At 41.3% G+C, this 8,167-nt stretch overlaps 1 non-coding gene across 1 annotated transcript; it reads left to right on the forward strand.

The window, feature by feature from the left end:
* The first annotated feature begins 3,445 nt into the window (after positions 1–3,445).
* Positions 3,446–3,654, forward strand: LOC111905941 (small nucleolar RNA U3). Its single transcript, XR_002855068.1, has one exon. It is a non-coding gene; the product is annotated as a small nucleolar RNA U3 (small nucleolar RNA).
* Positions 3,655–8,167: the final 4,513 nt, after the last annotated feature.

Here is an 8,167-nt window from a genome sequence, read left to right on the forward strand (position 1 = left end):
ATATGCTAGTATTAGGGTTCAAAGTCTTGGATTCAAAGTATGTACAATAGAGAAACCTAGATCCGAACTTTAGGGTTTGTATGAGCACATAGGATGTCTTATGACCAAAACCCATCATATAGATCTATACACAACTATCACGTTCTTCCTACAAGAGACTCTGGTTACAATTTACAGGACTTTTGATTTCGTTACTTGGATGTGTAACACCCCAATTCTAGTATGATATTTATATATTTATTTTTTTCAAGTTTTCAGGAGGAACTCGACGAGTCAGTAGCCAGAATCGTCGAGTTGAGTCGGGATTTTGAGCACGTGTAAGTTGGCGACTCGACGAGTCCATATTCCGGACTCGGCGAGTCCGCCGGTTTGGATGAAACCCTAATTTCAAGGGTTTGCACCCTATTTAATCAACTTTTGGGGCCTCAAGTCAGCCCCCATCACCCCTCAGAGCATCATTCTCGAAACCCTAGAACCCTCTTAGCTTTTTGTGTGATTTGGTGTGATTCTTTGAAGATCTTGAGAGAAGAAGGAAGGTAGATCAAGAGGAGAAGAAGGAGATCCAAGATCCTTGTGGCATTTCAGAGTATAGTAAGGTATAACTCGACCCATTTTTTGTTTCTATGCTTTAATCCCCATTGGAACACCACTAGAGTTATGCTTGAACCATTTCTTGGCTTGGTAGTAGCATAGAGGACACATTGAGAGGAATAGCCTTCGGATCTAGCTATGTTTGAGTTCTAGAAGCCTAGATCTAATACCTTTATGGAGCTATATTGCATGAAAGCCCTAGATCTACTCATATAGTGTGTTTTGAGCCTTAGAACCTTCATTGGCGTTTATATACACGTAAAGTTGGAAACTTTACGTGTTAAATAAGCCCTAAGAACCCAAATCTACGAATGGAATGAACTGGATTCAAGCAGAATCGAATATATAGTGACTGCATGCGCACGACTCGACGAGTCGTTCTTCAGACTCGACGAGTCGAGTCGTGAGTCCTCTGTTTTCCCCTTTTCGAGTTATGTCGAGTGGATCTAGTGAGTGGGAGTGGACTCAGTGAGCTGGAGGTTAGACTCATTCATGGAAGGACTCGGTGAGTCCAAGGCAATCTTTATGCCTCAAGAACAGACTCGGCGAGTTGTTCATACAACTCGGCGAGTCACAGCCAGAGTGTTCATCTGATGAAGGAGAACTCGACGAGTTGTTCATACAACTCGGCGAGTCGGATGTAGATTGGCTGAGTGTTAGTGTCAAAGAGGAACTCGCCGAGTTTATGCCAAACTCGACGAGTAGTAGCGTATAGAAGCAAGAAGGTGAGAGTAAGGACTCGACAAATTGGTGACCCAACTCGACGAGTCAGGTCAACTGAATGTTGACTTTGACCGATAGGTTGACTATGGCCAGGGGTAGGATAGTCATTTTACCCTCAGTATTATTATCAATATTTGATTGTTGGTACTTATGGAAATTGTAGCCGGGGTGAAACCGGAGCCGCAACAGACAGATTCCGGAGTAGTTCTTTTAGCAGCTAGGCTATGAGATGAGTTTTCCTTCCAGTAGGAACGGGTCTAAGGCCACAATGCCGGCCCGTTTAGCTAGCAGTAGCTTCCGGATTTCGGTCTGATGTAGTAGTTAGTATGTTTGATGCCTTCGTGGCTCAGACAGGATTTATGTGTTATGTGTTCCGGGATACGGCCCGATACAGTATGAAGTTATGTGTTCATGCTAGTTGATATGTTTATGCTATGCTATGTTATGATCAGTCAGCTTCCGGGCTTCGGCCCAATGCAGAGGGCAAGGCCCTGGTTAGTTCCGGACGTCGGTCCGATGCAGGGGACAAGGTCCCAGTTAGTTCCGGACTTCGGTCCGATGCAGTTTCTGGGCTTTGGTCCGATGCAGTGGGCAAGGCCCAGTATGTGTTATATGCTATTGTATGGTATGTGGTAGTTTGGGGGAGCTCACTAAGCTTTGTGCTTACAGTTTCGGTTTTGGTTTCAGGTATTTCCGCAAGTAAAGGGAAGAGCTCGAGATGATGACATTGCACATACCACAACTTCAGTCTTATTCCTGGGAGTTTGTTTTGATTCATAGTTTGATTTGGCACAAATGTCCATGCCATTTTATTATGGGTTGAGATATTTGACACATGGTTTATGATGTGACGATCAGTATATGATTTTTATTATTATTAAAACAAAAATTTTTGGGTCGTATTTTTGGACGTTACAGGATGTAACGCGAAGCGAATGTATCACAAATTTATTCATTAACAGATTTACGTGAACTGAACTGAAAACCATTGGTAAATGAGTTTGAAAGGTAGATGATACATAAACTATACCTATTATAGTTTATCCAAAACGTTTGTAATGTAAAAGAACCCCTTTTATGAAAATACACTAGTGCTATGAGTCCATAAACTATTACTATTATGTAGTATATGAAAAACCCATTTGTTTTGAGAGTAAAACCTTTCTCATGTAGTAAAAACCCATAAACTATGCTTATTATAGTTTATTACATGTGTTCGAAATGAATGAAAAATCCTTATCATAAATGACTAAATTTCAGTTTATGATGATAAACTAACAACAAAATACATTCAATATTTAGAATTTATTATTATAAACTTTGCTCAACATAATACAAAGTGTTATGAAAGTTATAAGTTGTTAACTAGTTTTTAACCGTTCTGTACTGTTTTAGAGAAATCATACAAAAATCTTACAAAGTCGAAAACTGAATCCGTAAATTCTGAGAGTTCATAAAATGTGTCTAGTTTATTCATAATTTTTATTATGATTTTTTAAAGTCTTTAACTTGTGTTAAAATGTTCATATTCACAGACTGGTCCGAATTTGTAACATCCCCCTCTGGCACGTATCACAATATTGTCCGCTTTGCGCCACTCGGCACGAGGACTTCCCAGGGGGTCACCCATCCTGGTACTACTCCCGCCTGAGCACGCTTAACTGCAGATTTCTTATGGGATCTGCTGCCCTCACGGCTTTAAAACGCGTTGTGTTAGGGAAGGTATCCACACCCCTTTATAAGGAAATGTTTCGTTCTCCTTCCAAGCCGATGTGGGATCAGATCTAACCCACTTTCACCCCCCATTATAGGGTTCGACGTCCCCGTCGAACACATCGACCCGTGCCCTGGCTCTGATACCATTTGTAACACCCCCCTCTGGCACGTATCATAATATTGTCCGCTTTGGGCCACTCGGCACGAGGACTTCCCAGGGGGTCACCCATCCTGGTACTACTCCTGCCCGAGCACGCTTAACTGCAGAATTCTAATCGGATCTGCTGCCCTCACGACTTTAAAACACGTTGTGATAAGGAAGGTATCCACACTCCTTATAAGGAGTGTTTAGTTCTCCTTCCAAGCCGATGTAGGATCAGATCTAACCCACACGTTTTAAAGCCGTGAGGGCAGCACACCCCTTGAACAGGATCTGTTCTATAGGCTCGTACCTCTGTATTCTTGATTCCTAAGAAGACAGAAACCCATGTCTGGTTGATGAACGACGACCATGTAACCAAAGCGTGATTAACAGAACTTCATGGTCTCGGCCATGGCTCAGTATATGATCGTTGCCAATCCATCTAATGGTCCTGGCATGGTTACATGGTTGTCTGACAGACAATCTCGTTTTAAAGTGGGTTAGATCTGATCCCACATCGGCTTGGAAGGAGAACGAAACATTTCCTTATAAAGGGGTGTGGATACCTTCCCTAACACAACGCGTTTTAAAGCCGTGAGGGCAGCAGATCCCATAAGAACTCTGCAGTTAAGCGTGCTCGGGCAGGAGTAGTACCAGGATGGGTGACCCCCTGGGATGTCCTCGTGCCGAGTGGCCCAAAGCGGACAATATTGTGATACGTGCCAGAGGGGGATGTTACAAATGGTATCATAGCCAGGGCACGGGTCGATGTGTTCGACGGGGACGTCGAACCCTATAATGGGGGGTGAAAGTGGGTTAGATCTGATCCCACATCGGCTTGGAAGGAGAACGAAACATTTCCTTATAAGGAGTGTGGATACCTTCCCTAACACAACGCGTTTTAAAGCCGTGAGGGCAGCAGATCCCATAAGAACTCTGCAGTTAAGCGTGCTCGGGCAGGAGTAGTACCAGGATGGGTGACCCCCTGGGATGTCCTCGTGCCGAGTGGCCCAAAGCGGACAATATTGTGATACGTGCCAGAGGGGGATGTTACAAATGGTATCATAGCCAGGGCACGGGTCGATGTGTTCGACGGGGACGTCGAACCCTATAATGGGGGGTGAAAGTGGGTTAGATCTGATCCCACATCGGCTTGGAAGGAGAACGAAACATTTCCTTATAAGGAGTGTGGATACCTTCCTTGTCACAACGCGTTTTAAAGTCGTGAGGGCAGCAGATCCCATAAGAACTCTGCAGTTAAGCGTGCTCGGGCGGGAGTAGTACCAGGATGGGTGACCCCCTGGGAAGTCCTCGTGCCGAGTGGCCCAAAGCGGACAATATTGTGATACGTGCCAGAGGGGGGTGTTACAGAATTCGTTTCTGAAATGATAGGAAGTTTTTGTAAAAATCACCATAAATTGTATAAAAATCGTATGGAGATGTGCAAGTAGTCATTTTAAAGGTATAAACCTGAGCTATTTGTACCTATTACAGTTTTGAAAACTAAAATGTTTAAGTTGACCAAAACAGTCTGTGAATGGAGTTAAACTTTTCTGATGAAAGCTGTTGGATGAGTTTAGTTGTGTTCTTGGTGTTTTAACTTGTATTCCACCCCCCCCCCCCCCCTTAAAACTTAAGAAAAACATGAAAAGATAGGGTTATGAACTCACCTTGAGTGATTTCAGTGGATGGATGTTGAAGAAGGGAAGTGTTCAACTCAAGAACACTTGGAAGGTTGTTTGAAGATTCGAAGATCTAACACAAATATGAAGGAGTTTGTATAAGAAATCTATGATTTGAGTAGAAAGGAGTGAAATAATCATATGGAGGATAATAATACTTACCAAAAGTAGAAGAAAATCTTGGATAATAGCCTTGAATCTCGAAATTTAGAGAGAGAATTGAGAGAGAAAAGGTGTTTGTCTTTTGGAAGAAAAAGGAGAGAAATGAGAAAAATGTGAGGAGAGAGGAGGGTTTTCTAGCACTTGACGAAGTGTATGGCTGAAAAATGGTGGGAAAGGTACTATGGAATGACTAGGTATGGTGGAAGGACAAGAGTTGGTCATTGAGTGGGCATGGGGTGGTTGCTTGTGTCATACACTAAAGCAAAGTCAACACTCCACCAATAATATCCCACCCACTCTTCATGGATAAGTATTATGCCACAAAACGTGATTAATTATGAAATAAGGGGTTTTATATGTTGAAATATGTTTTTGGTGAAAATCCCGTGTTAAAATAATCAAAAACGGGCTTAAAACGCAAAACTATTCGAAAATCGGGAAGGAAAAGCGAAGTCTGCGAAGCTTCTTGCATGGGGGACCGAAGGTGCGAGGGTTCGCTCCTTTAGAGGGTGGGACCGAAGCTCGGTTGTGAGGATAGGACCGAAGGTGCATGAAGCAAAATGGCCCGAAGGCGAGATGACGCGAAGACGAAAGGAGGGTTCGGTCCGAGAGGACCTTCGGGTTCGGTCGTATGCGAGGTTCGGGTTCGGCTCTTCCAGCTTCGGTTCTTAGCAGGTTCGGTCCCTATAGGGGACCTTCGGTTCTAAGATGGTTCGCCCCATAAAGAGGGGTTTCGGTTCCTTAAGGCTATTTTGCCCATTTTTACTCCGTTTTAAGTGGTTTTTGACCCGATTAAGGGTCGGGATGACCCGAATGATTACAAAAAGTCAAAGGAACTTTTAAGAGAAATTTGGGAGAGATTTTAAATAGAGAGAGATAGAGTGAAAGAGATTGGGAGAGGCTTCTTTTGTGACCTTTTTGAGTGTTTGGCTTCGCAACGCAAGGTCCGTAAACCCCATTAAGCCATGTTTAAGGATCTTACATACTCTCGTTGAGTATGCAATAGTGTTTTATCGCTTTGGCTCATTACTTACCATAGTTTTAGGTTAAAGAAATCTAGATATACGAACTTTTCAATTGATGATTTCTCATTAGAATAACGAGTTGTACAGTAATTACCTAACGTAAACCCTAGTACACAAGGGTTAATTGAGTCGACCAGTTTGACTTGTTGACTTTGACTTGACCGGAAATTGACGGTTGTCAGAAAAGACGGTGGAAGGGCGACGGTGGTTAACCAAAACCCATGAACAACAAAAAAAACTCCCAATTAGGGTAAAAAAGATGACTACATAGCAACAAAGGAAGAAATAGGAGCAAAAAGATGTTACATGGTGCTAATCGCCGGAATTTGTAAGGTTTAATTTGATTTTCGTCGGTGGGGAAGAGAGAATTTCTTCCTGCGTCGTTGTGTGCAAATGAAAGACAGACTGCGGCCTGCTAGGGTGAACCCCTATACCGACATGTCTTCGGTATATGGTTTCGATAAACGGTGTCGTTTGATTATTTGCGTAAAGATAAAAATGATAAAAAAAAATGGAAAACCTGTGACGACGACATGTCGTCGTCGGTACAGGGTTTTCTCGCGAATCGCCACGTGTCTTACCGACGACATGTCGTCGGTATAAATTCCGTAAAACAATGTCGTTTTGGTTTACTGGACAATGGAATATAAATAATTCGAAATTAGATTTCTCGATACCTATACCGAAGACATGTCGTCGCCATAGGTTTTCAGTATTCCGTGAAGACTTTGGTCGTTCCCGCCAGACTTGTAGCGACGACATATCGTCGGCACAGGTATCATGGTCAAAGGATTTTGGTCAATGTTGCCAAAATGTGTGGCGGCGACTTATTGTCGACATAGATAGACTTGTAGCGACGACATCCGTCGTCGGCATAGGTGTCGTCGCCATAGGGTGTTAATGTTGTAGTGGTGGGAGTGGCGACCTAACATCCTGCAGAGTTTGGCTCGACAACTCGGTGGGGTTTTACCGATTAAAGAGAATCATTAAATACACATTTTTCTTTTTCTATTGTTTTTACCATTTATTCAAAAATAATTTAAAAACATATCATTTTTTCAAAAAAAAAATACTCAATTTCACAAATATAACCATTTTTTTAAAAAAAAATTGAATTTTAAACCCTTAATCTTCAATTATAAATATCATCATCCTTATTCATTCTTCGTCCCATTCAAATTTCCTAACTTTCTTATTTTCCATCTTTTTCAAAACTTCATGGCTAATGGTTCATGTGGTTCGTGTTTGGTCTCAGAAGAAGAAATGTTACTAACTCATTCATGGGTTGATGTAACAGAAGTCTCAATCCATATTAACCTCCTTACTACAACTTTTTGGATAAGAGTCATCGAAAAATACAATTGTGAAGCACTTGTACCGCGAGTTAAAGAAAAAATATATTCCAAATGGAGGCACGCAAATGAACTTGCAATTCAGTTTAACAATGTGTATTGTAGGGTGATGCATGAAGCTGAAAATGGTGAAAATGAAAATACTTTGCTAGAGAATGTTCTTGACGTTTACCGTGTTGAAACTAACAAATACTTTCGACTTGTTGAGTTTTGGCAAATTGCGAGACAGTCCCCAAAATTTGCTCAAATTTAAACTCGTTGTCTTTTAATTTAAGTTTTTATCTCAAGTGTGTTATGTTTTCTAAATTTACGTGTGTATTAGCTTAATTTCAAGTGTGTTATGTTTTTTAAGTGTAAGTGTGCGATTTTCTTTGAAGTTAATGAAATTAAGTTTTTATTAATATAATTTATTTATATTGATTTCTTTATATAGAATAAATATTTTTTTAAAAAAAAATAACATGACGAGTGTAGTAACCCGTGCCATGTAAGTGGCAAGTTTTTGTTGTAGTATGACAAATCTGATATGGCGCCTACGTGGACAATGACAAATGTGGCACCACTCCCTCCAACCTTATGTTCTATATGGATCAATGGTTACCCATTTCATCGGCAAATGACCAAATTAGCAAAAATCAAACTATATACTTTTAACTCTCATTGTAAAAACACAATGAGAGATCTAGTTTTTATTTGGTGGGATAACAGATGCTGCCCCTCAAATTTCGTCCGGTAGGATAAATTTTGTTTTTATATTACGGTGCTTCCATTGGA

This window comes from Lactuca sativa, chromosome 9, assembly GCF_002870075.4.
Source record: "Lactuca sativa cultivar Salinas chromosome 9, Lsat_Salinas_v11, whole genome shotgun sequence".
NCBI lineage: Eukaryota > Viridiplantae > Streptophyta > Magnoliopsida > Asterales > Asteraceae > Lactuca > Lactuca sativa.